This window comes from Bison bison, unplaced genomic scaffold (genome assembly GCF_000754665.1).
Source record: "Bison bison bison isolate TAMUID 2011002044 unplaced genomic scaffold, Bison_UMD1.0 scf7180017864487, whole genome shotgun sequence".
Classification (NCBI taxonomy): Eukaryota; Metazoa; Chordata; class Mammalia; order Artiodactyla; family Bovidae; genus Bison; species Bison bison.
Genome location: NW_011495047.1, coordinates 10355667 through 10368117, shown reverse-complemented (window position 1 = coordinate 10368117; position 12451 = coordinate 10355667).

Sequence of the window (12451 nt, the reverse complement as noted above, 5' to 3'; positions counted from 1 at the left end):
GCAGGTACCTGCAGGGCCTCCTAGTTATGTACCATATTCACACGGCCCAAGATCTATGGAGCCAGCTGATCATGAAGTCCTGGAAATGTGCTTGGGGCCTGGACTTCTCCCCTCGAGAGAGGAAGCCTGGGATGGGGCTTGGGTTCCCAGCAGCCTGGCTTTGTCCTGGGGGTAATCTGGAGGCTCAAGCCCCAGGGAGCGTCCATGGCAGCTCTTCTCTTGTGGCTTCACTGCCGGAATTCTGTCCCCTCCCCACAGTTACACACCCATCCTCCCATCATCACCCCACATCCCTACACCTGACCCTCCCAGTTCCTGAAACCCCGCCCCCACCAGCATGCCTCTAAATCTGGTTTCTCCTGCTGGGGAGCTCATGCCCTCTTCTGCCTCCTACTCCAAGGCCTATTTTCTTGACCCCCAGAGGCTTTTCCAGCTTCTTCCGACAAAATACCCAGGAAGTCCCACTTCCCACCACCTGGCTCAGCCCTGGGGAACGGGTTCTGGGGTCGGGGGCGGGGGCAGGAATCACGGCCCAGGGAGATGTTGCTCTCTGGCCTTCTCTCCACATAAAAGACCAGGCTGAATCAGATGCCTCCTTCCTTGATAGAAAGTTCCTCAATCCAGGTGCCACATCCCCATTAGAACCCGCAGTACCGTCCCACCCCCATCCAGCACAGCACACCAAACAGTGGTTTCAAAAGGACCCAAAGCAGCATGTTCTGTGGCCCCGCCACTAACTCCCGTCCCCTGAGGGTCTGTTTTGTGCTTTCCCATGAGGCATGTCCTATAGACACCGCCTGAGCCTGTAGACTGTAACATCCTCCCACAATGTGGCTTGATTGCCCTGTAATCTGACCCCAAGACAAAGAAGGCCCATGTGTGAGGTCCAATTCTGAATCCACTAGCCATCTTCAGACAAACCCCTCGTCCATAAAATTCCCCAGCCACGAAGCTGAACACGGTATGGTTACAGGTATAATAAGAACCCAGCTGCATCAAGAACTACTCAGCGACCTCTGTGCCTCAGTGTCCTCTCGCGTATAACCGGTGTTATCATAGCGTCTGTCCTTCCTGCTTGCCTGGTAGGAACTTCGGTAGAATCAAATGAGATCACGTGGAGAGTATTATGAAATTCCCCCAAGGTGCTGGGTGATTTAGTGGGTGGTTGTTGGAGAGGAGCCTCCATTAAGATGATCCACAGTTGCTCCCCTCCACACTTAGGAAAAATGCCGCTAGTCTATCTACCATGAATAACAGTAATGTATACTACACAGAGGGCTTCCCTGGTGGCTCAGACAATAAAGAATCCACCTGCAGGATCTGGATCAGGAAGATCCCCTGGAGAAGGGATGGCAACCCACTCCAATATTCTTGCCTGGAGAAGTCCATGGACAGAGGAGCCTGGCGAGCTATATAGTCCATGGGGTCGCAGAGAGTTGGACATGACTGAGTGACTTAGGATGCACGCGCGCACACACACACACACACACACACACACACTCCACAGCATGCGGCACATGCCAGGCACTGCTCCAGCCCCTCACATAGAGCAATTCATCAAGTTCTCCTAACAGCCCTATGCTGTGGGTACTATTATTGTCTCCATTTTGCAGATGAGGAAACTGAGGCCCAGAGCGAGTAACCTGCCCAAGTCCACACGATCAGGAAAAGAGAACACGGTGTAAGCCCTAGGAATGGGGGCCCCAGTGCACCCAGGCTCCCTACATAAGAAGGAACTGTGTCCACATATTTTAGTGCCTAAGCATTCTGGGATAATGTGTATGTTTCTCTGCTCCACCCTCCTCTTAGACCTAAACTTCCCAAGGACAAGAAGTGGGCCTTTCCCCACCCAAGGACGGCTTCTCAAGAGTAAGGAACCTGCCTTGCCCACTTGCAACCTCTCTCTGCTCACCCTCCTGCTGCCAGAAGCTCTCTGCCCAGATTCTTGTCCGTTTAAGGACTAGGAAATCGTCCCGCCCCCAGTGCGATGGCCCTCATTTCTCATGTGCTTAGAAGCTGTGACCAGACAGAGGGGCCGGGATTTACGTCTATTCTAGGGTCTCCCCTCAGTTCCCCTTCTCCCAGCTCAGCCTCTGTGACGTACATGCCCGGGCTGGGAGGAAGATTAAGTGGTTCCTTTAGGGTCAGCTGCCCCTAAACAGGGACCACAGCCCCCAAATCTCTTCATCCAGTCAGTTCACATTTGGGTGAGAGGGTGAGAAGCCAGTTAAGCAGCGGGGCAGGGAGGGATCTGGGAAAGCAGCTTGAGAGCGCATTTCTCAAGTGGTCCACGTCACCCCTCCACCTCCAGCATTGACACCACTCTTGTCAGCTTTACATCATGTGGTTAATCGTGCATGACCTTCAGCTGAGTCCTGAGCACATGTACACACACACACATGCACACGCGTGCACGGGAACACAGGCGAGGGAAGGCAGTAGAAACAAGCCAGAGCTGGGCACCCCCACCACCATCCCCACCCCAACCCCCACCAAGTCCTGGAGTCCACATGCAGGGCTGGAAAAAATACAGAAGGGAAATCAAACAGTGGGGGTGGCGGAGGGCTGTGTGCAGGGTCTGGTCTGGGGGTGGTGCAGAGTAGGTGCTCAATAACTGCGTGTTGAATTAAACTGAATCAGTGAGGACCGCTGACCAGTCAGTCATGAAAGGGAAGGTCTAGGGAGCATGGGCTTGATCACCAAATCCTGAACACTCAGGCTCTCCTGACTTTACAGCTCGATGGGCTTGAGGGCTTTCTGGGTGGCACTAGTGGTAGAGAACCCATCTGCAATGCAGGAGATGTAAGAGACATGAGTTCGACCCCTGAGGTGGGAAGATCCCCTGGAGGAGAGCATGGCAACCCACTCCAGTATTCTTGCCTGGAGAATCCCATGGACAGAGGAACCCGGCAGGCTACAGTCCATGGGGTCACGAAGAGTCAGACACAACTGAGGTGACTTAGCACGCACGGGGTGGAGGGGACACTTTAGAACAAATCAAAGGAGACCTTACTCTCATACTGGCAGCAAAGTACAGAACTTTGCTCAAGAGGTGGGGTGGATTGAGACCATGAAAGTGTTTCTAGCAAATCATGACACCCATAACTTGACCCTTAATAAGCATAATGAGAAATGGCCATGAGAAGGCGTCCTCCACAGTGTGAGGACAGAAATCTCCCAGCCCTCTCCCACACTCCATCTCAGTGGAAATGAGGCAGAACTGGGGCTAGAACTCGCAGGGGACTGACCTAGCATGGGATTTCTCAACTGTGGGAGGTGTGATATGAATCAAAGCTCCTGAGAGCAGACTGACAGTCAGGAACAATCACCAAACAGCCACAGGAGCAGATGTAGAGTACACAGGTGTCCTGGCAGAGAGAGGGCTCCAGGGTGGCTCCACCTCCCAGGGTGAATCATTGGAAAGTTCCCCAGCACCCCAGAGAGTCCTCTACACCTTGGTGCCTTGTGCTGTACAAGGACCTCTAACCTCTAACCTTTGATTTCCATGTCTCCAGGTCATCCATGTTCCTCCCTTCTGCCCTAAGAGGACTTATCTGGGTATTACAGAGGCTCCACTGGGGGCAGGGGAAGGGAAATCGAATCAAAGGATCAACTTGCCCACCCAGGAGTCCTCAATACCTTTTTAGAATGACTAGACCTCATCTTATGGCCCTTGTTGGGCATTTCCAGGGCTTTCCAGGAGCTCAGGTCAAGCTTGCCTACACCTCCATTGTTGTCCTCCAGGGGGCCCCAACATCTCTTTCTCATCAGCTACTGAGATGCAAGCTGGAGCCTAAACCTGGCTTCCCACCCTATCTCCTCCAACTCCTGCTGGCTGAGTGACCATATGTCATTCATTTGGGGGACCAGAGGGAGTCATGTAACAGCAAGACCTAGTTTACAACTAGTCTGAAGTAGGAGTCTGCACAGACTCCCAATATTAGTTGGGGATCATAGTAAATCCCCACCCCCAGCTATTTTGACTGAAGCTGCCTTAATAACGGAACAGATCAGGAAGGGTAACTAGGAAAGATGGTGCTAGCTTTGGGGAAAAGGAGTAGAAAGTGAGTCTTAGGGAGGGAAGGTAGAAGGACCAAACAGATTTTTGCATTTCTGTGAAGCTTATTAGAGACCTGAGTTAAGACGAAAGGGAAGACCTTCCTGTGTTGGCCTTAGACCGAAGAAGAGGGTGTTAAGGGGAGATGGCCCAGGAGGGAAATACAGAGGAAAAAGGGGTTAAGACAGACACAGCATCTCACTTTTCTTGCTGCGTCTGCTGTGAATGAGTTAACGCAGGGTATGCCCATAATACGGTTGTTCTAGTATCCAGGACTCCCACAGATGCTAAAACCCAGAGGCTCTAATCTCTTTATAAATGGCACAGTATTTGCACATAACCTGTACACATCTTCCCATATACTTTACTTTTTTAACTTCTTTATTTTGTACTGGGGTATGGCCGATTAACAATGTTGTGATGGTTTCAGGTGAGTAGGGAAGGGACTCAGCCACACATATACACTTATCCACTCTCCTCCAAACTCCCCTCCCATCCAGGCTGCCACATAACACTGAGCAGAATTCCATATGCTATGCAGTAGGTCCTTGTTGGTTATCCATTTTAAATATAGTTGTGTGTACATGTCCATCCCAAACTCCGTAACTACCCTTTCCCCTCATCCTTCCCCCCGGCCCCCCACAACCATAAATTTATTCTCTAAATCTGTGCCTCCCACATACTTTAAAATCTTCCCTAGATTACTTATAATACCGACTACAATGTAAATGCTATGTAAATCAATGTAAATGCTACGTAAATAGTTGCCAGTACATGGCAAACTCAAGTGTTGCTTTTCAGAACTTTCTGGGATTTGTCTTTTTCTGAAAATTTTTGATTGCATCCACGGATAAAGAACCCACAGATAAGGAGGGCCGACTGTAAATGCATTGAGTTCTAAAGAGTCCAACTTTGGGATTTTGCAGTCTCTCATGTTTCGGGATTACCCTGTATATATAGGACTATGACAAGGAGTCCCAGGCTCTATGCAGAGAACTCCAAGCAGACTGATAAATTACAAGAGCTCAGTTTTGCTCTTTAATCCAGTTTGACCCTGTTTAACACCTAAGTCTTGTGCCTACAGTTCCAGTCTGCCTCTTGGGTTGGTCTGGTGCCCATTAACCTTGACCCTTGGGGATATTCAAGAAAGCAGACTTAGATCTGTCCAAATCAGACGCCTGGCCTTCTGTTGCTCAGGAGCAAAGTCAAACACTGCCTTGCGTCTCCTCCATGGGACCCCCACACCTTCTACACAACGTGCAACCACAATGTAAGGAATCGTGGGGAAAAAAACCAAGTGATGGATCACAACACAGGCAGACTGTGTCATTGCTTAAACATGCTCAGTCCATTAGGACTCAGCTTAACAACCCGTTTGACCCAGCACGTACTTGTCTCTGGCTTCTCACCCCTTTTCCTTTGATCTTCTGTTCACAGACTAGCCTTGTTTTCCAGAATCATGCATCCAACCCTGCCCTTACCCCCCATTTCAATGAAATGGAGATGCCTATTCAAGAGGTTTGGGATTTTGCATCCATCCAGAAGGCAATGGCACCCCACTCCAGTACTCTTGCCTGGGAAATCCCATGGATGGAGGAGCCTGGTAGGCTACAGTCCATGGGGCCGCTAAGAGTCGGACACGACTGAGCGACTTCACTTTCACTTTTCACTTTCATGCATTGGAGAAGGAAATGGCAACCCACTCCAGTGTTCTTGCCTGGAGAATCCCAGGGACGGGGGAGCCTGGTGGGCTTCCATCTATGGGGTCCACAGAGTCGGACATGACTGACGTGACTCAGCAGCAGCAGCAGCAGCCCACTTCTGGGTGATATTGATGCTCCTGGTCCATGGACCACACTCCAGGCAGTGACATGCCAGTGTGGCTCTGTCCTTACCATCTCCTGGATTCTCCTTGCTTTAAATCTACCTCGTTTTCTAATCCTAGTTGAAAAGTCGCTCAGTCGTGTCCAACTCTTTGCGACCCCATGGACTGTAACCTACCAGGCTCCTCAGTCCATGGGATTTTCCAGGCAAGAGTACTGGAGTGGGTTGCCATTTCCTTCTCCAGAGGATCTTCCCAACCCAGGGATGGAACCCGGATCTCCTGCACTTCAGGCAGACGCTTTACCGTCTGAGCCACCAGTTGCTGCTGCTGCGGCTAAGTTGCTGGTTAGTCCTAAAACATGAATTCTCATTGGTGGCAACAGCGCCCCCAAGGGGGCAAAAATTGTTATTGGGAGCAGCTTACTCTTTGTATACAAAGCACAGCGATACCTAATACAGTACATAAACAGATATATAGTATATATTAAAATTTTATGGGAGTGAAATTATAAGAAATAGTGTCTTAAAAGTTTTCATCAAGAGGGCAATAATTAAAGAAAGGTTGAGATACACGGGCTGAAGGCTAACTCCCTTCACCCTCTCTGGTGCCAAAGCTTCAATAATGGCACCTAGTTGCAAAGTAAATGATATGACATGATATGAAATAACATCAGTGTGTCCCTTCCCTGCTGCCCGCCACTGATCGCACCCAACTGTCCGGACCAAAGACCCTTCTTCCGCAGGTTCTGCATCCCTTTTCCCAGAAGGCACAGTGTCCACCTGCCTCACCTAGTGTATTATTGGGGAACTCCAGTCCCACATGAAATGGATACATTAAAGCCTACCTGTAATGCCTTCGTGCGTGCACGTGTGCTAAGTCTCTTCAGTTGTGTCTGACTCTTTGAGACACCAGGGACTGTAGCCCACCAGGCTCCTCTGTCCATGAGGATTCTCCAGGCAAGAATACTGGAGTGCGTTGCCATGCCCTCCTCCAGGGGATCTTCCCAACCCAGGGATCGAACCCGCATCACTTAAGTCTCCTGCATTGGCAGGTGGGCTCTTTACTACTAGCACCACTTGGGAAGCCCCAATGCCCTCATACCTGGGCAGCACTGCCTTTGACAGTTTAATTACTTGATCTAAAATTAGGAAGGGGTCACAAATATAATCCTGCATGCTAAAGGGCTTGCTCAAGGCTGAAGCACACTCACATGGGCCTGACCTTACATCTGCCTTAGGAAGTCAACATCAGCACCCTGACAGATCAGTAATGGAACCAGGCCTCGGGGGTGCCCCACCCAAGTCACACACATGGTAGAGTCGGGACCCCTAATTCACAGCCCAGCGTTCAGCCTACCATCTTCCATCCTGTCCAGAAGGACAATGCTAACTATCTGATGGGAATTTTTAAACAGATGCGTATGAGCCAGAATGGCAGGCAGGGAAGCCCACGAGAAGACTGAGCCCCCCAGGGCTCTGTGATGAAGGCTCTGAAGTCACCTCACCAGCCAGACCAGGAGGCCAGCAGAGCACACACAGGGACCAATCCATGCTGATCCTACTGATCCTCCCCTGGGGACAGAGGCAGTACAGAGGGGTTAAGAGTGTGGGTGCTGATCCAGACAGATGTGAGGACTCAGTGACAGCTCTGCCACTTACCAACTAATTGGCAGGCACCCAGCTTCTCTGAACCTGTTTCCCCATCTGTAAAGTGGAGGTACCAACAGTGACCATTTCACAGGATTGGGAGAATTCAATGAGAAAAAAATGTGAAGCTCTTAGCACTGTGCCTGGTACATAATAAACAAACAAGAAATTGTTCGAAGGAGCTGGTCTTGACAGCCTAAGAAATTCTCAGAATATCCATTCTACTTTCCCCACCTGAAACTCCCAAATTCCCAGTGACCTCTGAGAATTTATAAGACAAAATCTAACTTCTATGGAGTTTTATGGGCTTTTGCTGTTCCTAAATCTTCATCTCCTCCAAGAAGCCCTCTTGATTGCCCTCACCCTGAGCATACTGAACATGGCTTTTTCCCTTGGTCCCCGTCTCCAGACTTGACTTACTGCTCCCTGAATATACCTTTTCTTAGGCCCACCCATGATGGTTAGACTAGTCCTCCAACCCTGTTCTAGTAACTCATTAGTCAGATCCCACTAAATACATGTCTGGGCCCAAGCCCCTCTTCCCAGCTGGGTGGGTCACCCAATTCCACAAATGGGACCCAGGTCCAATCACAGGCCCTGTAGAGGCCCCAGCAGAGCTATGTCCATTCACTTAGCCTGGCTCTGACACCAGCCCTGTGAGGCCACTCTTGGGGCAGCAAGAGGTGGAGCCAGGGAAGGAAGAGGAGGGGCTGAATTCTGGGAGAGATTTCACACTCAGGCTTGAGATAGGAAAGCGTGACAGATGATACTTGTAAAACACAGAGTCAGAGCATCCTGAGCAAATGTGCATGGCTGTAAAAACCCACAGCAAACAAGAGGCAGGGAGAGAAGCAGGTGCCACAGCCCCAGAGGTGAAATCTGCTCCTCGAATATCAATTCTCCAAGTTTTCTTGGAGGGTTTCCTGGAGTCTTTTAATGACCCGCTTATGTAGGATGGCATCAAACCCTCCTGGCAGCTGTGTGCAGGGGAGGCTGGGGACACTCTCCTCCAGGTCTCTGAGGGCCCCTCCCCCTCTCTGAAACTTCTCCCTCCAACCAAACACTCCCCCAGATCTGTAAGGGGTTTGGGGGGCACTGGGGCAAATATGGGGCCATACACATCTGCAAAGCATGTGCCATTATTTCCTGTCACCAGATGAGAGCACAGAGGCCCCAGCGGTTAACACACATGTGGCAGAGCTGGAATTCCACCCCAGGCCTTCCAAGTGCAGGTTCCATTCCACTCCAGGCACATCTTGCTTTACTGCGCTTCACTTGATTGCCCTTCATAGATACTGTGTTTCTTTACAAATTGAAGGTTTGCGGCAACAACCTTGCTTCGAGCAAGTATACTGGGGCCATTTTACCAACAGCATTTGCCCACTTCATGTCTCTGTGTCACACTTTGGTAATTCTTGCAGTAGTTCAAACATTTTCATTTTTATTGTGTTTGCTACCGGTGATCTGTGATCAGTGATCTGTAATCGGTGATCTTTGATGTTATTACTATGACTTTCTGAAGGCTTACAAGTGGTTAGAGTTTTTAGCAATAAAGTCTTTTTTAATTAAGGTATTACATTGGTTTGCTTTTTTTTTTTTAGATATAATGTTCTTATGCACTTCATAGACTACAGTATCATGTAAATATAACTTTGATATGCACTGGGAAGCCAAAAATTCATGACTCACTTTATTACAATATTTGCTTTATTATGGCGGAACAGAACTGCAATATCTCCAAGGTATGCCTGTATATGACAACTCTATCCCTTCAAATAAACTGTGCCCAAAAACTACCACTAAACTTCAAATAAACTGTGCTAAGACTCCAACTATGCTCAAAATAAAATTGCAAAACACTCCAATAGTTCTTGCTTCTGTCCAGGGTCCTGTTACATTCGGCTATTTCTGGTTGGTTTCTGCTCCATGTCTCTGCTCTCAGTCTAGAAGCCTCCCCCTTCAGAATGGGAAGCCAGGCCCCAGATGCCAATACTGTGCTCACCTCCAGCCTGGGACAGGGGACTTTCTGAAGGAGAACTGCTCCATCTCACAGGCTGGACAGGCTTGACGTACGTACCTGACACTGGAGGCCAGAGTCCCCTGGATCCTTGATTTTATTTCAGAACTGCAGGCAAGACACAAAGGCGATTTTCACTGTAGCCAACCCGGGGCCTGGGTGCCCAAAAGGCTGCCTGCTTCTCCCAGTGGCCCCACCCACCTCATCTGCATTTCCCACCCCTTCCACCCTCCCTCTCCTCCTCCATCTGGCCTCCTGAAAGCTCCCTGCTCACCCTCTCTCAGGCCAGGACTCCCCAGCGTCTCAGATTTCAGGGCCTGGGAAAGGAAGGAACTGGCACATCAGAGAAGGTGGGCAGGCACCCAGTTCCAACCCAACAGGGGATGGAGCTGGGAGCCGACCTCCCAGAGACGCATCGCCAGAGGCTGAAACCGAAATGCCAAGTTAGCTGTTTGTATCCCCCAGGGCCAGGGTAGGAAGATACGTAATTACATTCCTGAACAGGAATTAGACCAGAAACTCTAAATTGAGGACTGGGCAGAGGGCTTGAGCAGAAGCAGGGGAGGAGCTGGAAGACAGAGATGGAACTCGGCACCCCAAGCCCGAGTCAGAAGGGAGAGACGACATCCCAGCGTCAGCAGATGGGCCCGGGGAAGCTGGCATGGTCTGCGGAGGCTGCCGGCAGGCCCTCTGGAGCTTCCTCGTCCTCCCCTGCAGGACCCTGATCCCCTTCAGCCTCCAAAGTACTGCACAAGCGAGGCCACAGCTGGTGGGGCTCTGCTGTACGTGGCTGTGTACAGCTCTTCGCAGAGGACAGCGATCAGCCCAGGACACAACCCCAAGACTCAGGATCTGAGCTCCCAGTCTCCCCACAATCCCCCCATCTGTGCTCCCAGTCTCCCCACAAGCCGTGAGTTCCAAGACGGCCCCCACCCTCGTACAACAGCCCAACAAGAACCTCTCAGCCTGGTCCCAGGGAACTTCACAGCTCAGAGACAGGCAGTTTCCTGCCTAGCTCTGCTCCTCCCCAGCCATGGGGGGGTCAATTTCCTGAAGCCTCCCGGCTCCCATGGCCCCTCAAGGCCAATCAGCCCTTTGCAGCCACAGAGGACCCCCTCCCTGACACACGCATGCACATACACACACACACACACACACACACATACACACTTCACTGTCATGAGTGCAGAGGGTCATCACCTACAGCCATGCCTGTAACACCAGCTCAGGGTGTGGGGTGTGGGCTCCGCCAAGCTCCCACTCCCCCCAGGTATCTGCCCGTCTGTCTGTGGCATCTCAGCAGGCACTTGGTGCTGGCCTGGATCAGTCCCCCTGCGGTCCCCGCTCAGGCTCCCTCCTGTTTCTCTTTCACTTTCTGGCTCTCAGGAGCTCTGTCTCCCTGGAACTCACTGCCTATGTCCTTTGTATTGGGGTGATGCAAAGATCGGTAGGACACCTCCCTGTCGTCCCCTTGGGTCTGTGCAGAGCGAGGCACTGCTGGCACTGACTGCCCACTGTTCTCCCTCCTCCTTGCCCAGGCCAACCTTAGAACCCTAGAACCAGGGCAGGGCTGGTGGGAGACAGACCTACCAACCAGGCGCAGCTAATACCAGTTTCCATATTGCTTCATCATGCCATTCTGATGCCCCAAGCTGCACACACACCATCTCCCCAATCTCCCTGCCTTCTACCTGAAGACAGGAGAGGGTCCCTGAGGTTGCCCTACATGCCTGCCTCCCTGAACTGCAATGAAGCCTTCCTTCGCTCCATCAGCACTGAGTCAACTCCTCCACACCCGGCTCTACCCACCCCACCCAACCCACAGAGCGCAGGGAGCCCTGGCGTCCGACCCAGCCCCCAGCAACCGCTCCAGCCAGGCTTCCGCCTGTGGGGAGATGCAACAGAGTGGTCTGGCGGCAAAGTTCTCCTGCTGTTTCAACGTTTCGGTCTACCTGCAGCTCCCATCTCTCCCTCCTGCTCTCTGGCCTCAAACGGAACTCGCTCTCCCCGCTCCTGGCCAGAGTTTCACCCCCACGATCAAAAAAGAAAGAAAGAAATGAAAAGGAAACCTCCCGCGATAACGATGGGCGAAAAGAGAAGAGAGTATCCGCAGGGATGCTCGGGTGAGAGAGCCCTCAAGTGAAAAAAGAAAGGGATGCAAAGTTCCCAGCTCCCCCGGGAGCGTTCAGCCCCGCGCCGAGCTCGCGAAGACACCCGATCGCTGAGACGCGGTGGCGGCGGCGACCACTCACCTGGGCGAGGCAGCATCTACCCCCGGCTGGGAGGCACCGAGGCCGGCTCCGCAGGGCGCCCGGGCTCCCCGGCTCGGCCACGCATCCTTCCCTGCCCGAGACCTTCTCGAGCTAAGCCCTCCGGCTCCGGCGAACACAGGCAGATGGTGGCCTCGGATGTCCACGCGGGGAGAGCCCTGAGCGGCTTATTCAGTTATATCCACGGCATTTAGCACGAAGAAAGAAAGAAAAAGCACAACTTGTTCTCTTCCAGATTAAAAAACAAAACAAAACATAATCTCTCCCTAGGAAGACGGCGGTAGGATTTTCCAAATCGAAGAAACCCGGGCATCCCCAGGAACCTCGAGCATCTTGGAATGTGGGGCGTCTTCAAGTTCAGACGAGTCAGCCGGTTGTGCGTGTGAGTGTGAGTGTGAGTGTGAGTGTGTGTGTGTGTGTGTGTTTCAGAGAGAACGAGCCAGGCACTCACACCCACACGCACACAAACACACTCCCCCGCACGCCCCGCATGCACACTGCCCCCCCATGCGCGCGCACACACACGCGCGCCCCCGTCACACATACACACACACACGCACGGCGATCGCACGCATGGAGCTAGGAGGGAGCCGGGCGGGCTGCGGCGGCCGCCGAGGGCTGGCGGCGGAGAGAGCC